The sequence below is a fragment of the Saccopteryx bilineata genome, chromosome 3 (assembly GCF_036850765.1).
Source record: "Saccopteryx bilineata isolate mSacBil1 chromosome 3, mSacBil1_pri_phased_curated, whole genome shotgun sequence".
Classification (NCBI taxonomy): Eukaryota; Metazoa; Chordata; class Mammalia; order Chiroptera; family Emballonuridae; genus Saccopteryx; species Saccopteryx bilineata.
The window spans coordinates 190019683-190040416 of record NC_089492.1 but is presented as its reverse complement, the minus strand read 5'-3'; the positions used below and the strand labels follow the sequence as shown (position 1 = coordinate 190040416).

At 40.3% G+C, this 20734-nt stretch overlaps 1 pseudogene; it reads right to left on the bottom strand.

Annotated features, from left to right (window-relative positions):
* LOC136329955 (E3 ubiquitin-protein ligase RNF115-like) overlaps window positions 1–14722 on the bottom strand; it is a 76287-nt pseudogene extending 61565 nt beyond the window's left edge.
* Window positions 14723–20734: the final 6012 nt, after the last annotated feature.

Here is a 20734-nt window from a genome sequence, read left to right as displayed (position 1 = left end):
TGAAACTGTATCTTCCAGTTCATTTCCCTGGATAATTGATGCTTTCTTCTTTTGACATTTAAAAACATACAGAAACAAATGTATTAAAGATAAAAACTTTTATTTTATTTTCCACTGTGCAAAGATGGGATTTCCCTACAGCAGACTTCTTTATCAGAGAAGCTAGTGGTTACAACGGAGTCCCAGGAAATATTCCAACCAAGTGTCGCACATAACTCACCAACCGGACCAGGAGCTGTGTGGTTTGTTGGCTGCTGGGAGCTCAGACCTTCCCTTGTGAGATGGCATAAAGTGTGTTAGCAGATTTGGACTTCAGGGCCTTCCAAATACTCTTAAAATGGATGCCCCTGAAACTCAGGAGACTTTTCCATCTGTCCTCTTTGCAGGACTTGTGGTAGGGAGGGGAAAATAATAAGCACTTTAGAGTTCAAGAATCACATTTGAATATTCTATTTAATAAAACATGAATTTTACTTTCCCAGTTAATTTTTGCCCCCAGTTCTTTCTTTTTAAACATTTTAATTAATTTATTTTTATAATTTGTTTTCAAATTACTCTTGACATACAATATTATATTGTTTCAGGTGTTACACATAGACATTTATATACCTTGTGAAGTGACTACCCCAATAAGTCCAGTACCCATCTGACACAATACATTACAATTTTATTGACTATATTCCCACTGCTGCAATTTACATCCCTGGGACTGTTTTTATAACTGCCAACTTGTACTTCTTCCTCCCTTCCCCTTTTCACCCTCCCTCAATCCCTTTCCATCTGAGACCATCAATTTCTTCTCTGTATGTAGGAGTTTGTTTCTGTTTTATTTGCTAGTTTATTTTGCCACAAATAAATTAAAATATTTGACATTTGTCCTTCTCTGTCTAGATTATTTCATTTATCACAGTATACTTCAAGTTCATTCACATTGTTGCAGATGGTAGGAAAATTCTTTTTTATGGTTGAGGAGAAATATAATCTTGGGTTTCTGCTTCATTGAGACCAAAGTCATAAAGATGTTATAAGTACCATATTTTGTTAGAGAATAATTATTCAAGACTTTGTAAACAGAAAATTTTATGTATGAGCCTGTCCCTATTTTTTGTTTGTTTGTTTTGTTTTGTTTTTGACAGAGACAGAGAGTCAGAGAGCAGGACAGATAGGGACAAACAGGAAGGGAGAGAGATGAGAAGCATCAACTATTCCTTGTGTCACCTTAGTTGTTCATTGATTGCTTTCTCATATGTGCCTTGACCAGGGGGTTACAGCAGAACAAATGACCTCTTGCTTAAGCCAGCAATCTTGGGGTCCAGCCAGCAACCCCACGCTCAAGCTAGATGAGCCCGCACTCAAGCTGGTGACCTCGGGGTTTCAAATCTGGGCCCTCTGTGTACCAGTCCAAAGCTCTATCCACTACACCACTGCCTGGTCAGGCCCTATGTTGTTTATTAGTTGTTGTTTTTTTATTAGATTACACATCTGAGTAAAATCATATGGTACTTGTCTTTCTCTGACTGGCTTATTTCACTTAGCATAATGCTCTCCAGGTCCATCCATGCTGTTGCAAAGGTAACATTTCCTTTTTGTTTTAATGGCCATGTACTACCTTTCCATTGTGTAAATGTACCACAGCTTCCTTCCTTCCTCTTTCTTTCTTTCTTTCTTTCTTTCTTTCTTTCTTTCTTTCTTTCTTTCTTTCTTTCTTTCCACTGAGTTTATGAGGGTGACTCTAGTTAATATAACTGTACAGGTTTCAGGTGCCCAATTCTACAATATATCTCTGTACACTGTATTGTGTGCTCACCCCCCAAATCAAGTCTCATCCATTTATTCCTTCAAACCCCCTTCCCTCTACTCCCTCCTGGCAATCACTGCACTGTTGTTCATTTATTGCTCTATCCCTCTAACTCCCATGCTCATCCCCACCCCTGACACACTCAATACAGTGTACAGAGATCTGTTATGGAATTGGGCACCTAAAAACTATATAATAACGTTAACTAGTGTCATTCCTCAATAGATTCAACTACAAAATAATTTTAAGAAAAATATTTTAACTAGTGACAAATGGAGTCTCAGTTAAGTTTGGGGTTCTGAGTCCATGAATTTGGAGTGGGCTCTAAAATTAATCTGGGATGCTCCCAGGTTAGTTTGAGAGGGAATAAAAAACATTTTCAGATAGCCTCTTGGCTTTCTTCAACTCTTTCAGAAGACCCGGATCCCTTTCTAGGCCTAATTCATTAATCTACTAGTGCTCACAGGCAGATCGTCCCTATGGTTTCAAATGGAACATAGACTTTCAGAATGCACGCTTTTTATAATACTTCAAGGTGCACTGTCACCATTGTTTTTTTTTATAAAATAGCATATTTAAAAAGCCTTTGTTCAAGAATTAATTTCTTCACCACTTCTTATAGAATGCTCTATTTATAAGCCCCTCATATAGTTGCTTTTACTCACTTTTGTAAATAAAAATTATTTCATTTAGTAGTTTCTTCAATGAACTCCAAAATCTCACTGTAAACCTGCTGTGATTCAATGATAAAATGTATGTAACTGGCACAGCTTGTTTGACAAGATGAATAAAGTGCTTTTCTTTTTTTTTTTTTTTTTTTTGCATTTTTCTGAAGCTGGAAACAGGGAGAGACAGTCAGACAGACTCCCGCATGCGCCCGACCGGGATCCACCCGGCATGCCCACCAGGGGGCGACGCTCTGCCCACCAGGGGGCGATGCTCTGCCCATCCTGGGCGTCGCCATGTTGCGACCAGAGCCACTCTAGCGCCTGGGGCAGAGGCCACAGAGCCATCCCCAGCGCCCGGGCCATCTTTGCTCCAATGGAGCCTTGGCTGCGGGAGGGGAAGAGAGAGACAGAGAGGAAGGTGCGGCGGAGGGGTGGAGAAGCAAATGGGCGCTTCTCCTATGTGCCCTGGCCGGGAATCGAACCCGGGTCCTCCGCACGCTAGGCCGATGCTCTACCGCTGAGCCAACCGGCCAGGGCAAAGTGCTTTTCTTCAAATTGAATGGACATGTAGATCATATCTAAAATCTGAAGATCATCTCTCCTCCTTCTAAAACCCAAGTGATTAGCTAAGTGACAGAATCCTCTTTAGCCAAGTAAGAATCCGAACTCTTTTTGTCTGGCAATAGGGAAGCACAGACTGAGGCATATGCAGGTGGCCTTCTGTCTGGTGAGCAAGAAAGAATTTACTCCCAATCACCAGGTGTCCACAGCATATGTGTCTTCACGGCACTGTTTTTCTAGTAATGAGATGCAGTTCCTGCAAATGTTGCCGAGGGTCTGGAATAGTGGGCATTTGTCACAGCTCTCTGTGGACACAAAGGCAATGATCAAATTCTGTAGCATAAATCCTATGATCTGTGGCTGGTGTGTCCTGTGGTTCTAGGACCCAAAGGGCAGAGTGATTGTACCCTTAGCAATCCTAGAAAAGTGGCTGCTTTCATATTCTATGCACATATAGGCACTTCACTCCTCCTCTCTATCTTTGGGGTTCCCTGGTCTCGGCTCTAGGGAGCATGAGGTTTTAGGACACAGTTTAACCTTCTCCTCTGAGATCCTTTTTTCCAATCTCCTTCCAATGTGGTCTAGGTACCTCCCCACATTCAGTATGTGCATACTGTAATTGCTGGTTTATATCTCTCCTCTCTCAGTAACCTGGGAGCACAGTGTCTTTAACCTCTGGTTCAGTGGTTAGCACATAAAGGCCCTTCAAATATGTTGTTGGGTGAATGAACATCAGCTTTTCTGATGGCCATGCCAGTGAAGCATGGCTCTAATCAGCCTTTGTTTGGCAGGATGAACCCATTTTTTGCTGTGGGACCCCCACACTGTGTCGAGAACGCTGGCCCAGGTCTATTCTCACTGCACCCTGCAGCACTGATAAAATACCCTGAGCCACAGCAGGGGGCCTTAGGGCTCTGCCAGTCTGTTCCTGGTCACCAGCAGCCTACTGCCTCATCAGGCTCTGGGTAGAGCTCCATCTCTACTGTCCTGGCTGTGTGGACCAAGCAGGCCTCTGTGCTCTGGGTCATTGAGTGGGTGTAAATAAGCATGTAACTAAAGGACACACACCTTTCCATTGCCAGTCCTGGAGATTAAAAGACAGGAATGTTTGTTTCACACTCAGCAGTAACTTCAGTGTACCCATGGGGAAGGCAATCTGACTAGCTTAACAGGTCTCCAATTTTGAGCTCTGTGTCCTAAATCAGAGCTACCAAACCATCCTGGTTGCTAACAGATGTTATGTGGCCATAAACACAATTAAAAGTCTTTTTTGTGTGTGTATGTTTCTGAAGCTGGAAACGGGGTGAGACAGTCAGACAGACTCCCGCATGTGCCTGACTGGGATCCACCCGGAACGCCCACCAGGGGCGACGCTCTGCCCACCAGAGGGCGATGCTCTGCCCCTCTGGGGCGTCGCTTTGCCGCGACCAGAGCCACTCTAGCGCCTGGGGCAGAGGCCAAGGAGCCATCCCCAGAGCCCGGGCCATCTTTGCTCCAATGGAGCCTTGGCTGCGGGAGGGGAAGAGAGACAGAGAGGAAGGAGGGGAGGGTGGAGAAGCAAATGGGCACTTCTCCTATGTGCCCTGGCTGGGAATCGAACCCGGGTCCCCCGCACGCCAGGCCGATGCTCTACCGCTGAGCAAAAGTCATTTTCTTTAAGGGAGTTGGGGTTAGGAGGGTTATATTGCAAAGGTTTGGATATATATACATAAAAACTTTCTCATACTGTAAGTTGAAGGGCAGTTTGTCCTTTAAATCAACCAGGTTCTCATTGCAGCATACATCAGAAGGAAGAGGTATTTCTTTGGACATCAATTTAGGTCAATCTAATTTCTGTTGATTTGATCCTCAGTTTAATGATTTTTTATCTCTTGGGAATCCATCACCTGTGGCTGAAAAGGTAAAGCTTAGTTCACAACCTTGTAGAGGAGACTCAATGACACTTTTTTCTAGGAAACAGAAGAAGAAAGGGGCTTCAAACTGTTGCTTTGGAAAGACATTTTTTTTGTTTGTTTGTTTAAACCATTTACTTAATTTCCCTATATACCAACTTCTCCATTTGTTTATGCCAAATGTTCATTTAGCTCAGATGTCAATTCACTCCTTTAACAGACGTTTGTGTAAGCGTAGTATATACCGACATCAAACCTGGAATTCAGCAGATTAGAAAACAAGACAAATCTACTGTTTCAGAATTGAATAAATGTTCGAGCTTCCAGGAGACAGCATATAGTGGAATTTTAGATCTGTAACTGAAAGGCCAGTACTGATATTTACTATCCTTTTTTCCAACTCAGTCTTTCCATGGGAATAATGCTGGTGTTATTATTGATACCACTTGGCATTTTGGATGTTCATATTATCCAATTACAAAATAATTTGTGCTTATTATAGAAGTTGTAAAATCTGAAAAGGTACATCAAAGGAGAAAGAAAAATAATACACAGTTCTTCTACAAGGGCTGCTATAAAAACTTTGATGTAATTTTTCTCTTTTTTGTTGTTTAAGAACGTAGTATACAAATATTGATTGACTTACGACCTATGCAACTTATGACCATTCGACTTTATGACCACAATTGCTAGCCATGACTGATCCGCGTCTGGCAGCGCAAGCGTTGCCCAGCTGGGCGAATGACAGTGTGGACCAGCTTCCAGCAGCACTACCATCTCTGCGTGCACCATTTCGACTGTTATCCCAGACTTGGTACAGCAATTTGTGTTTTGTGTCTTGGATATTTTTTATCTTACGCTTCCCAAGATGTCTACCAAGAGGAAATTGTCTTTGCAAATATTAAACCAGTTGTACTGGTAATGCAGTGTTTTACTTAAACCTGACGAATGTAAAAATAAGAAACAAAATGATGTAGAGATGATACAAATGGCATAAAATGAACAAAGAAAATTATGATATATAATAATAATGAAAGAAAATTATGATAAAATATGACTTAAAGATTTTTATAACATCATTTCACAGTACTGTACATATAGCCTATTCAACTTACAACCAAATCGTGTTATGACCGGTCTGTTGGAACCAATCGTGGTTATAAGTTGAGCACTAGCTGTATATACCACCTATGTCTCAGTTTTCACTTAAATTATGACATAAACAATTTTTCTTTAAAAGTAATTGTTTAAATTTATTTTTAAGTTTAATGTATTAGTTAACATAATCATACAAGTCTTGGGTTCCCACCTCCAGAACACCTCTGTTCACCACACTGTGTGTGCATCCCACAAATCTTCATTTATTAGAAAGCATTCACATTATTTTAATGGGACATACTACTTCATTATACAGTTATAACATTATTTACTTAAGTAATCACTATTTGTTTAAATTTATTATCTTTGTTATTATAAACAATGCATTCATAGACATTTTGTAGATAGAGATTTTATATAACTGAGATCTTTTTTAAAAAGGAGATTCTCCAAAGTGTAATTATCAGGTCAAATACATATGGTTATTCTTTTTTTTTTATAAATAAATTTTTATTTTAATGGGGTGACATCAATAAATCAGGGTACATATATTCAAAGAAAATGTTTCCAGGTTATCTTGTCCTTCAGTTCTGCTGCATACCCATCACCAAAAGAGAGATCGTCCTCCGTCACCCTCTATCCAGTTTTTTTTTGTACCCCTCCCCCTCCACTTCCCCCTCTCCCTCGTTCCCTCCCCCCACCCCCCATAACCACCACACTCCTGTCCATGTCTCTTAGTCTCGCTTTTATGTCCCACCAATGTATGGAATCCTGCAGTTCTTGTTTTTTTCTGATTCGCTTATTTCACTCTGCATAATGTTATCAAGATTCCACCATTCTGCTGTAAGTGATCTGGTGTCATCATTTCTTCTAGCTAAATAGTATACCATGGTGTATATGTGCCCCATCTTCTTTATCCAGTCTTCTATTTTTTTTTACAGTGATTAAAAGCCTTTAAGCAAGAATCCATAAAAGACGCCTGACCTGTGGTGGCGCAGTGGATAAAGTGTCAACCTGGAAATGCTGAGGTCGCCGGTTCAAAACCCTGGGCTTGCCTGGTCAAGGCACATATGGGAGTTGATGCTTCCAGCTCCTCCCCCCTTCTCTCTCTCTGTCTCTCCTCTCTCTCTGTCTCTCCCTCTCCTCTCTAAAATGAATAAAAAAATAAAATAAAATAAAAAAAAAGAAATTAAGAATCCATAAAAGAGTAGTGTCCTTAACATGTTCACCAAGTCCAAGTTGGCCCCATCACCATGCCAAATCCCTGAGAAATGCAACCCAACCACAGTTCAGTCTGTTAGGAGCTGTCACAGGGAGCAGGAGTCCAGGAAAAGTACACACAGGAAAAGTCCGCATGGCGCTGGAATTGTTGTCACCATTCTATACTTTGCAGCTCATGTCCAAGTCCCAATGACCGCTGCTTCTAGCTGGTAATGATTCAGGTAGACTGGAAAAGCCATTTGCAGCATGCGTGGATATGGAGCTTCTGTTCTCTGCCTGGAGAGTTGAGACCAGGTTGCTTTTCCCTGGAGCTCTGCGACTGTGGCATGGTAAAGAGAACCTTGGGATACACCAAGCTGGGTGGCAAAGGTAAATACATAATACAAGTTGGCAAAAGGAGGAAGGAGAGCTCTACATTAGGAGTAGGTCCCAGCCTGAAATATGAGTGGGGCATTGAGGTAGGAGGGATAAAGGAAACACTATATACTAAGCAAAGCAGCAGAAAATAGGACTATCAACACCCACAACAGAGATCTTTGAGGGAAAAATAAAGGACCTGACTATTCAGGCAAAACATAGTTAAGTGGCCCTTGTGCAAATGAGATCAGTTTACCTGCTTCTTGGAAGAAATACCCTAGGCTTGTCCACAGTGTCATAGATGGGGCCAATGGCCCTGGGCACCTTCAGCCTTCAGTGGCAAACCCCAGCTTTCTGGGCAAGGTTAGGTCATAGGTGGCTGGAGCAGGGCTGGAAGAGACTGAACCCTCCCTTAGAGGAGCGAGGGGGAAACCTACCTTCCAGTGTCCCTGTTTCCTCACAGCAGAGGCATGTAAACCTAGCAGGCTTTAGCTCAATGACCTTCCTTTCCACTATTGAAGCAGGACCCAGATGGCATCCTAGGAGACCCCTTTGGGGCGTTGGAGCCTTTAAGGGTGTATCCTAAAAGCTGGTAGTTCCCCTGGTCTCTATTGGGCTTTTTCTGCCTCTAGGTATCTTAAAAGCCATGCTCAGAAGATCTCGCTGAGGGGTTTGAGGATCCCCATCTGCCTATATAAATCTTTTCCATATATCTGGAGCTATTTGGAAAAAGACAAAACAGTGTTATCAGCTGGATCTAATAAAGAAGGTAGTAGTTTGCAGGCGAAAAAGATTTGGTGTCTCCTGTTCATCAGCCTTCAAAAAAAATGTAAATTTTTTTTTTAAGTAAAAAGCATGATGTAGTCGACACGTAGGAGTCATTTGCTTGGTGTGCAGGACTCCCGGGTTCGATTCTTGACCAGAGCACATAGGAGAAGCGCCCATCCACCCCTCCCCCTCTCCCTCCCCTCCCTCCTCTCCGTCTCTCACTTCCCTTCCCGCAGCCAAGGCTCCACCGGAGCAAAGCCACCCCGGGCACTAAGGATGGCCCCATGGCCTCTGCCCCAGTTGCTAGAATGGCTCTGGTTGTAACAGAGCTACACCCCAGATGGGCATAGCATCCCCCCCCTGGTAGGAATGCCAGGTGGATCCCGGTCAGGCGCATGCGGGAGTCTGCCTGACTGCCTCCCCATTTCCATCCTCAGAAAAATACAAAAAATAAATAAATAAAAGAAAAAATACAAAAAAAGAAAAGAAAAAAGAAGGGGCATTCCCTTGTGTTAAAGCTCCAGGGAGCATGGAGTGAGCTTGAGTATGTCCTATAAAACATGGAGCTCTATGTTGACATATAAGTCTTTGAAGAAGGAGGAACTGCTGAAATAGTTCATCAGCATTTGTCCCTAAGACAGCAGTCTTTATAGTGGAAACACCATAAGTAAATATTTGCTGTCTGTCTATAGATTAAAGGGGGAATATGGCAAATGCTGAAAAGCCATGCTCTTTGTGCCCCTCCCCTCCCCCAACCCTCTCCCACTCCTCCCCCCACCCTGTACCCCCAACACTGTTGTCCATGTCTCTGAGTCTCATCTTTATGTCCCACCTATGTATGGAATCATATAGTTCTTAGTTTTTTCTGATTTACTTCTTTTGCTCAGTATAATGTTATCAAGGCCCATCCATGTTGTTGTAAAAGATCCTATGTCATCATTTCTTATGGCTGAGTAGTATTCCATAGTATATATATACCAAAGCTTTTTAATCCACTCGTCCTCTGATGGACACTTGGGCTGTTTCCAGATATTTGCTATTGTGAACAATGTTGCCATAAACATGGGGGTGCATTTCTTCTTTTCAAACAGTGCTATGGTGTTCTTGGGGTATATTCCTAACAGTGGTATAGCTGGGTCAAAAGGCAGTTCGATTTTTAATTTTTTGAGGAATCTCCATACTGTTTTCCACAGTGGCCACACCAGTCTGCATTCCCACCAGCAGTGCAGGAGGGTTCCCTTTTCTCCACATCCTCGCCAGCACTTATTCTGTGTTGTTTTATTGATGAGCGCCATTCTGACTGGTGTGAGGTGATATCTCATTGTGGTTTTAATTTGCATTTCTCTAATCATTAGTGATGTTGAACATTTTCTCATATGCTTATTGGCCATCTGTGTGTCCTCTTTGGAGAAGTGTCTATTCATTTCTTTTGCCCATTTTTTGATTGGATTGTTTGTCTTCCTGGTGTTAAGTTTTACAAGTTCTTTAAAAATTTTGGTTATTAACCCCTTATCAGATGCAATGTCAAATATATTCTCCCATTGTGTAGTTTGTCTTTTTATTCTATTCTTATTGTCTTTAGCTGTGCAGAAGCTTTTTAGTTTGATAAAGTCCCATTTGTTTATCCTGTCTTTTATTTCACTTGCCTGTGGAGACAAATCAGCAAATATATTGCTGTGAGAGATGTCAGAGAGCTTACTGCCTAAATTTTCCTCTAAGATGCTTATGGTTTCACGGCTTACATTTTAGTCTTTTATCCATTTTGAGTTTATTTTTGTGAGTGGTGTAAGTTGGTGGTCTAGTTTCATTTTTTTGCAGATAGCTGTCCAATTTTCCCAACACCATTTGTGGAAGAGGCTGTCTTTACTCCATTGTATTTCCTTACCTCCTTTTTCAAATATCAGTTGCCCATATAGCTGTGGGTTTATTTCTGGGTTCTCTGTTCTGTTCCATTGGTCTATGTGCCTGTTCTTATGCCAGTACCATGTTGTTTTGAGTACAATGGCCTTATAATATAACTTGATATCCGGAAGTGTGATATCTCCCGCTTTATTCTTCCTTTTCAAGATTGCTGTGGCTATTCGTGTTCTCTTTTGGTTCCATATAAATTTTTAGAATATGTGTTCTAAGTCTTTGAAGTAAGTCATTGGTATTTTAATCGGTATTGCATTGAATTTATAAATTGCTTTGGGTAATATAGACATTTTAATGATGTGTATTCTTCCTAACCATGAGCACGGTATATGCCTCCACTTATTCGTATCTTCCCTGATTTCTTTTATCAATGTTTTATAATTTTCTGAGTACAAGTCTTTAATCTCCTTGGTTAGATTTATTCCTAGGTACTTTATTTTTTTGGTTGCAATGGTAAAGTGAATTGATTCCTTGATTTCTCTTTCTGACAGTTCACTATTAGTGTATAAAAATGCCTCTGATTTCTGAGTATTGATTTTATATCCTGCCACCTTGCTGAATTCATTTATCAGGTCTAGTAGTTTTTTTCACTGAGACTTTAGGGTTTTCTATATACAATATCATATCATCTGCAAATAATGATAGTTTTACTTCTTCTTTTCCAATTCGGATGCCTTTTATTTCTTTTTCTGGTCTAATTGCTGTGGCTAGGTCTTCCAGAACTATGTTGAATAAGAGTGGTGAAAGGGGGCACCCCTGACTTGTTCCTGATCTTAAGGGGATTGCTTTTAATTTTTGCCCATTAAGTATGATGTTGGCTGTGGGTTTGTCATAGATGGCCTCTATCATGTTGAGGTATGTTCCCTGTATTCCCACTTTGCTGAGAGTTTTGATCATGAATGGGTGCTGGATTTTATCAAATGCTTTTTCTGCATCTATTGAAATTATCGTGTGATTTTTCTCCTTTCTTTTGTTTATGTGATGAATCACATTGATTGATTTGCAAATATTGTACGAGCCTTGCCTCTCAAGAATAAATCCCACTTGATCATGGTGTATGATTTTTTTCATATATTGCTGGATCCAGTTTGCTAATATTTTGTTGAGGATTTTTGCATCCAAGTTCATCAGGGATATTGGCCTATACCTTTATTTTTTTGTGTTGTCTTTGCCTGGTTTTGGAATCAGAATTATGCTCGCCTCATAAAAGGAGTTTGAAAGTCTTCCTTCCTCTTGAATTTTTTGAAATAGCTTGAGAAGGATAGGAGTTAGTTCTTCTTTGAATATTTGGTAGAATTCACTTGTGAAGCCATAGGCCCAGGACTTTTCTTTTTGGGGAGTTTTTTGATAGCTGTTTCAATCTCATTTGTTGTAATTGGTCTGTTTAGGTTTTCTGATTCTTCCAGATTGATTTTTAGAAGATTATATGATTCAAGGAATTTGTCCATTTCATCTAGGTTGTCTAGTTTTTTGGCATACAGTTCTTCATAGTATTTTCTTACAATATTTTGTATTTCTGTTGTGTCCGTTGTTATTTCTCCACTCTTGTTTCTAATTTTATTTATTTGAGTCCTCTCTCTTTTTTTCTTGGTGAGTCTGGTTAAAGGTTCATCGATCTTGTTTACCTTTTCAAAGAACCAGCTCCTGGTTTCATTGATCCTCCGTATTGTTTCTTTAGCCTCTGTGTCATTTATTTCTGCTCTGTCTTTATTATTTCCTTCCTTCTACTAGCTATGGGCTTTACTTGCTGTTCTTTTTCTAGTTCTATTAGATACAGGGTTAAGTTGTTTATTTGAGCTTTTTCTAGCTTCTTGAGGTATGCCTGTAATGCGATAAACTTCCCTCTCAGGACTGCTTTTGCTGTGTCCCATAAATTTTGAGTTGATGTATGCTCATTATCGTTTGTTTCTAGGAATTTTTAAATTTCTTCTTTGATCTCAATGTTAACCCATTCGTTATTTAATAACGTGCTATTTAGTTTCCAAGTGTTTGAATGTTTTTCAATTTTTCTATTGTGGTTGATTTCTAGTTTAATGCCATTGTGATCAGAGAAAGTGCTCAATATGATTTCAATCTTCTTAAATTTGTTGAGACCGCTTTTGTGCTCTAACATGTGGTCTATTCTAGAGAATGAGTGCTTGAAAAGAATGTATATTCTGCTGTTTTAGGGTGAAAGGTTCTGAAGATATCTATTAAATCCAGTTGATCTAATATGTCCTTTAAGTCTGCTGTTTCTTTGTTGATTTTCTTTCTTGAGGATCTATTTAATGATGTTAATGGGATATTGAAATCCCCTACTATTATAGTATTGCTGTTGATCTCGCCCTTTAAGTCCATCAAAGTCTGCTTTATATATTTAGGTGCTCCTATATTAGGTGCATAGATATTTATAACGGTTATATCTTCCTTTTGGATTGCTCCCTTTATCATTATGTAGTGACCTTCTTTATCTCTAACTATGGTCTTTGTTTTAAAGTCCATTTTGTCTGATATAAGCATTGCTACCCCAGCTTTTTTTCATTTCCATTTGCGTGAAATATTTTTTTCCATCTTTTTATCTTCAGTCTGTGTGCATCTTTTGATTTAAGTTGTGTCTCTTGTAGAGAGCATATGTATGGGTCCTGTTTTCTTATCCACGCAGCTACCCTATGTCTCTTGATCGGATCATTTAATCCATTAACATTTAAAGGTTATTACTGATATGTAATTGTTTATTGCCATTTTTTTCTTTGAAACTATATTCCTCTTTTGCTATATTCTTTTTTTCCTTTGATCTGTTTACAACAGGTCCCTTAGCATTTCTTGCAGCCTTGGTTTGGTTGCAGTGAATTCCTTGAGGTTTTTTTTGTCTGTAAAGCTTTTTATTTCTCCTTCAATTTTAAATGATAGCCTTGCTGGATAAAGTAGTCTTGATTGTAGGTTGTTGTTCTGCATTACTTTGAATATTTCTTGCCATTCCCTTCTGGCCTCAAGTGTTTCTGTTGAGAAGTCGGAAGTCATCCTTATGGGGGCTTCTTTGTAGGTGATAGTCTTTTTTTCTCTAGCAGCTTTTAATATTTTCTCTTTATCATTTAGCTTTGGTATTTTAATTATGATGTGTCTTGGTGTTGGTTTCTTTGGGTTTCTCCTTCATGGAGTTCTCTGTGCTTCCTGAACATGTGTAATGTTTTCCTGCCTTAATTGGGGGAAGTTTTCCGCTATAATATGTTTGAACAAAGTCTCTATCCCTTGTTCTTTCTCTTCTTCTTCAGGAACCCCTATGATGCGATGTTATTTCTCTTCATGTTGTCACAGAGCTCTCTTAGAGTTTCCTCAGACTTTTTGAGTCTCTTTTCTTTTTTCTACTTTGCTTCCGTGCCTTTATTTATTGTGTTCTCTAACTCACTGATTCGATTCTCTGCTTCATCCATCCTGCTTTTAATTCCTTCCATTGTATTTTTTATTTCAGATATTGTATTTGTCATTTCTGACTGATTCCTTTGTATTATTTCAATGTCCTTTTTTATATTTGTTATATCTTTATTTAGGTTTTCATAATGGCCATCTATGGTTGTTCTGATATCTTTGAGCATCCTAACAATCGTTATTTTAAACTCTGCATCTGGTAATTTGGATATATCTGATTCACTTAGGTCCTTTTCTGGGGATTTCTCTTGGTTTATTTGTGTTGTATTTCTCTGTCTCCGCATTTTCTCTTCATGGGAGTGGCTGTGATCACGTGCTTGGGTGCACAAGCATTGGTGGCCTTGGCCTTTGCCCCGCCCCTGTGTGTGATGTTATGCTCAGTGCTGAGGGCACTGGTGAGCACCTTTGCTCAGCTGCGGGTCTCCACCTGTTTCCGGGCTTTCTCCCTGTCCTTGCAGGAGGAGCCCACTCCAGGAACGGCTGCTAGCCTTGGCTCTACCACCGGGCAGGACTGCGTTCTCAAGCTCCCAAGCTCAGCTCAGTAGCAGAACTCCGCCTCTACTGGCCTTTTGGCTCCACCCCCGTGGGAGGAGCTGGCTACCAAGTCAGACCGCAAGCCTGGGTTGCAAGGGTAGGGCAAGGTTGTGCTCCTCTGCCCTTGCTCAGGGGCTGGTCTCCACCCTTTTTGGGGTTCCCGCCCCCCCCCTCCCCGCAGGCTGGATTACAGGCTGCCGGCAGCTGAGCTTGACCGCTTTTGCACACCCCCTTTTCCCCAGCCGGGCAAGATTGAGCTCACATCTGAGCCCAGTGGTGGCCAGCTGGCTTCCGCCCCTGCCAGCAGAACCGCGCTTTTGTCTCCTGCTGCCGCTGGCCCTCCGGCGTGCCCTCAGCCGCATGGGTGGGGGCGTTGCAGCTCGGACCCTATGACTCACTACTGTAGACCCAAAACTCCCTCCTTCTATGTAACTCTGCTCTGCGTGCCGCGGGGGAGCTTGTTTGGCTGCTCTCCTGCTTCCCTTTGCTGGTATTGCTGTTTCCATATGGTTATTCTTGAGACTATTAACACATGTGCCAAATTGCTTTACAAAAGGATTTCATCAATTTGTACTTTTTTTTTCTAGCAATGTATCAGAATGTCTAATGTAGCTATACTCTTTTTTTAATTTAATTTTATTGTGGTAAGAACTCTTAACATAAGCTCTACCCTTTAAACATATTTTTAAGAGTACAATACAGTATTGTTGACTATAGGCATAACATGGTACAGTAGCTCTCCAGAACTTATTCACCTTCTGAATTTTAACTTTTCTGCTTACTGATTAGCATCTTTTCATGGTCTTCTCCACCTCAGCCCCTGTTAATCACCATTTTTCTGTCTGATCCATAAGTTTGACAATATTAGATACCTCATATAAGTTGTTTCATATAGTATGTGAAGTTGTTTCATATAGTCATATCCTCTGTGACTGGCTTATTCCACTCAGCATAATGTCTTTAAGGTTCATCCATGTTGTTGCATATTGAAGGGTTTCTTTGTTTTATTTTTTAAGGCTGAATAACATTTCATTGTATGTACATACTGCATTTTCTTTATTCATTCATCCACAAATGAACATTTAGGCTTTTCCCACATGTTGGCTATTGTGAACAGTGTTGCAATGAACACTAAAGTGTTTTTTTTTTTTTTTTTTTTTTTTCTGAAGCTGGAAACAGGGAGAGGCAGTCAGACAGACTCCCGCATGCGCCCGACTGGGATCCACCCGGCACGCCCACCAGGGGCAACACTCTGCCCACCAGGGGGCGATGCTCTGCCCATCCTGGGCGTCGCCATGTTGCGACCAGAGCCACTCTAGCGCCTGGGGCAGAGGCCACAGAGCCATCCCCAGCGCCCGGGCCATCTTTGCTCCAATGGAGCCTTGGCTGCAGGAGGGGAAGAGAGAGACAGAGAGGGAAAGCGCGGCGGAGGGGTGGAGAAGCAAATGGGCGCTTCTCCTGTGTGCCCTGGCCGGGAATCGAACCCGGGTCCTCCGCACGCTAGGCTGACGCTCTACCGCTGAGCCAACCGGCCAGGGCCACTAAGGTGTTAATATCTCTTCAAGATCTTGATATTTTTCTGATCCCCTGAACAGATGCAAAAAAAAGTGTTTGACAAAAGTCAATAGCCTTTATAATAAAAATGCTTATCAAATAGGTATAGAAGGAACATTAACATAATAAAAGTCACATATATAAAATCACTACTAACATCACTCAGTAGTGAAAACTGAAAGCATTATTTTGAAGATCAGGAATAAGGCAAGAGTGCCCATATTCACCATTTTTATACAACATAGTGCTGAAAATCTTAGAGCATTCAGAAAAATCAGAAAGAAAGAAATAAAATTATCTCTATTTGTAGCTGACACAATATTATAAATAGAAAACTTTAAAAGACTCCACCAAAAATCTGTTTGAATTAATTAACATTGTGGGGATACAAAATCACCATAAAACCGCTAAAAGAAGCTATCAGAAAAGGAAATTAAGAAAATAATCCCATTTATGATAGCATTAAAAAAAAAAGAAAGGCCCTGGCCGGTTGGCTCAGTGGTAGAGCATCAGGCCAGCATGTGGAAGTCCCGGGTTCGATCCCTGGCCAGGGCACACAGGAGAAGTGCCCATCTGCTTCTCTACCCCTCCCCTTCTCCTTCCTCTCTATCTCTCTCTTCCCCTCCCACAGCCAAGGCTCCATTAGAGCAAAGTTGACTCAGGTACTGAGGACAGCTCCATGGTCTCTGCCTCAAGGCACTAGAATGGCTCTGGCCACAATGGAGCAATGCCCCAAATGGGCAGAGCATCGCCCCCGGTGAGCATGCCGGGTGGATCCCAGTCAGGAACATGTGGGAGCCCATCTGAGTGCCTCCTGGCTTCTAACTTTGGAAAAATTTTAAAAAATAATAAAAGAAAAGAAAAAGAGAAAAAATACTTAGAATTAAACTTAACCAAGAAGGTGAAAAATTTATACACTGAAAACTACAAAACATTGATGAAAGAAATTAATGAAGACACAAATCCAAAGACATCTCTGTTCATCAATTTAGAAGATTAATATTGTAAAAATGTACATACTATTCAAAGCAATTTCAAAATTCAATGCTATCCCAATCAAAATATTAATAGCATTAATAATATTTCTTACAAAAATAGGAAAAATAATTTTAAAATTTATATTGAAAAAAATATAACAACCCCACCCAATGGCCAAAACAGTCCTGAGAAAGAAGAACAAAGCTGGAGGTAACCCACTTCCTAATTTCAAAATATATTACAAAACTACAAAACAGTTTTAAAACATATGGTACTGGCATAAAAATAGACATATAGACCAATGAAAGAGAATAAAGAACGCAGAGATAAACCCAAGCATATAATGTCAACCTTGATTTCAACAAGGGTCTTAAATATGCATATGGGGAAAGGACAGTCACGTCAACAAATGATATTAGATAATTGTATATCCACATGCAAAAGAATAAAAATGTACCTTTATTTTATATCACACACAAAAATCAAACAGATTAAAAATGGATCAAGATGGATTAAAAACTTAAATGTAAGACATAAAACTACTAGAAGAAAACCAGAGAAAAAGTATTATGACATTGATTTTGGCAACAACTTCGTGAATATTGGACTAAAAGGAAATGTAATGAGACCAAAAATAGACAAGTTAGAACTATATCAAAAAGTTTTTACACAGCAAAGAAAAGAATCAACCAAGTGAAAAGGCAATCTATGGAATGGGGAAAAATAATTGCAAACCATGTATTAGATAAAGGGTTAATTTTTAAAACATTAGAACTCCTATAACACAGCAAAACAAAAAAACAAACTAATAATCTGATTTAAAAATGGGCTAAAGATTTGAATAGATTTTTTTTCTCTAAAGTAGACGTACAAATGACCACCAAGATGCTCAGCATTACTACCATCAGGAATATGGACATAATAACCACAATGAGATACCACTTTACACTTATCAGAATGGCTATTATAAAAAAAAGAAAAGAAGTGTTGGTGGGGATATGGGGTTATTGGAACACTTCTACACTGTTAGTGAGGATGTAAAAATGATATGGTGTTATGCAGAACAGTATAATATTTCCTCAAAAAAAAAAAAACTAAACTAAAAATAGACCTACCACATGAGCCAGTCAACCCACTACTGGGTATTTCTCCAAAATAATTCTGTAAGTTCTTAAGAGGTACAATGGATGGTTAAGAACACAGACTCCAGAATCAGATTGTTCTGAATCAAGTTCTGGACTTGACACTTAACTGTGTGACTTTAGAGGTGAAACCTTAACCTCTCTGTGTCTCTATTCTCCATTTGGGGAACAGAGATAAATAGTCCTTGCTCATAGTGAAAATTTAATGAGTTGATAAACATAAGGAAATTAGAGTATGTCTGGCACACAGTAAGTACTATTTCAGTATTAGCTATTATCAATTTACTTAATATCACAAGTCAGGCTGAGGTAAAAGATAACCAGTTAAACAGTGTACCGTATCAGAGTATGGTGAGCTGAGTAATGTCTCTCCAAAAGTTATATCCACCAGAAACCTCAGAAATACAACCTTTTTGGCAATAGTCATTGCAAATACAATCAAGTTAAAATGAGGCCATACTAGATTAGGGTGGGCCTTAATCCAATGACTGGTATCTTATAAGAAGAAGAATGTACACAGAGCCACAGAGGTGAAGGCCATATGAAGACTGGAGTTTTCCTTCTGCAACCCAAGGAAAACCAGCTGCTGAAATAAGCAAAGAAGGATTTTTTTTAGAGATTTCAGAGAGGATGTGGCCCTACTGTTGCTTGGTTTCAGACATCTATCTTTCATAACTGTAAATGAATAAATTTCTGTTGCTTTAAGTCACTTAAAATTTGTTATGACAGTCCAAGGACACTAATGCACAGGGTAAACTTAAATGTCCCATCATCCATTAGGGAGATATCAGTTATTTACATGAAATTGACATATCAAAGTCAAGTAGAATCAGAGTTATTTAAGGTCATAAGGCCTACTAGGGACCTTAAACAGAATTTCAGTCCGAGTCCCAGGGTCATCCTACTGGGCGACCTGTGACATCAGTGAGATGACAGAGACCCAGGCCACTTGTTGTGTTCCTGCCCCCACCCAACACCTTCATGAGCTTCTTGATGGATTTTTGCTCTAATTGGCCATTGATAATACAGGCTCATTTCCATGTCCACTCCACTGCTAGACTATAATTATGATTGATTCACATAGCAAATGGCCTAAAGTGGCCCTCACAGCCTTATTATTGCAGATACAATTACCACCAGGCTGAGCTTGCTGCTATAGTGTCTGATAATGGACTCTAATTTATCAGTGGGGTTTGTAATTCTTTTTTCCCAGACAGAGATCCATTTCTAAACTAGAGAGTAATTCATAAATATTTTTCTCTCCAGTCATGGGGGGAAGGCCAGATCTAATTGCACATTGAAAGGCAGTGCTTTCCAGAGGCCACTGAGGGAGGCTGTGGGCTCAAGCCTGGGGCAGCGCTTACTGATCAGGTTGTTCATTTTGCAGAAAAGCCTGCTGAGACTCAGAGAGTTAATGTGACTTATCCAAGATCACACAGCTAGTTCGTCATGCTCTCTAACACTTGCCTCCCTTGCTCCTTGAGTTGGGGAGTTACAAAGAGAAGGGTGTTCCCAGAAGCATTTTCAACTTGAGCCACCTTGACTTTTGCTTATTTAAAATAATGGTAAGAATTATTTTTCTTTTAATAGCACAATTTTTTGTTTCTATTGTACAGCGATGTTGGAAGCTCATTGATGAAAATTAGGAAAACATAGAAAAATTTAAGAAAAAAAGGATATTAGCCATAATTCTTTCACAAAGAGAGGTAGCATCTTTTATTCAATTAAATTTTAATGTATATATAGACATTATTATGTTGAACAAAACTGAGATTATACACAGTTTTTTTCCCCTCCAAATAAATAGTGCTTTTAATGCATTTTTACAAATCACAAATATGTGCCCTACCGGGCCCGCCCAGCCGTAGAGTGTCGGGCCGGCGTGTGAAAGTCCCGAATTCGATTCCCAGCAGCCAGGGCACACAGGAGAAGCGCCCATCTGCTTCTCCACCCTTTCCCCTCTCCTTCCTCCCTGTCTCTCTCTTACCCTCCAGCAGCCAAGGCTCTACTGGAGCAAAGTTAGCTGAGGCGCTGAGGATGGCTCCATGGCCTCCACCTCAGGCACTAGAATGGCTACAATTGCAGCGGAGCTACACCTCAGAGGGGTCGAGCATCGCCCCCTGGTGGGCATTCCAGGTGGATCCCGGTCTTGCGCATGCAGGAGTCTGTCTGTCTGCCTCCCGCTCTCCCCATTCCCTGCTTTTCACTTTGGAAAAATACAAAAAAAAAAAAAAAAGAAATCACAAATAGGCATTATGAATCCTCAGCATTTTACTCTTTAGCTCTTGTTCATCAGTCTGCTGAACTTATGAACCCTTTGCATATAGATACCACCCAAAAGTTTTCTCTTATCCTTGTTTTTAACTTTTGGGACTTGCTGAATCAAAGCAGTTGAATTTGAGACAATCTCCATGTCATTTCTTTCAAGAATTATCTTTCTGGCTTGAGATATAAGCAATGCCTGGCCTGATCTGAACCCTGCAGTTGTATTTTTTCACCCAGAAACTTGGGTTCTTTCCAAGTCCTCTAAATTGAATACTAACATCTTATTTTAGGTCCCCTAGGTTTTTAAACTGTTGTGTTTCATGTCTTTGCTACTCATTCTTAGTTTTAATATGGAGGGTTTCTTCCCTGTTTTGAAGGGCAGGCAACAAGTTATTTCAATTATGGTATTCATTTGATTTGTAAGCTCTTTATTCTTTTTGGGGAATGGGAAAGTTGGGCAACTAGCCATGGTCATGAAAAAAAATGCAAATGCATTTCTCTGGAGCTCTCCATTAGAATGTAGCCATAGTACTAAAGCCTAAACCCATGTCTTCTCTGTGGTTTTGTTATTCACACACC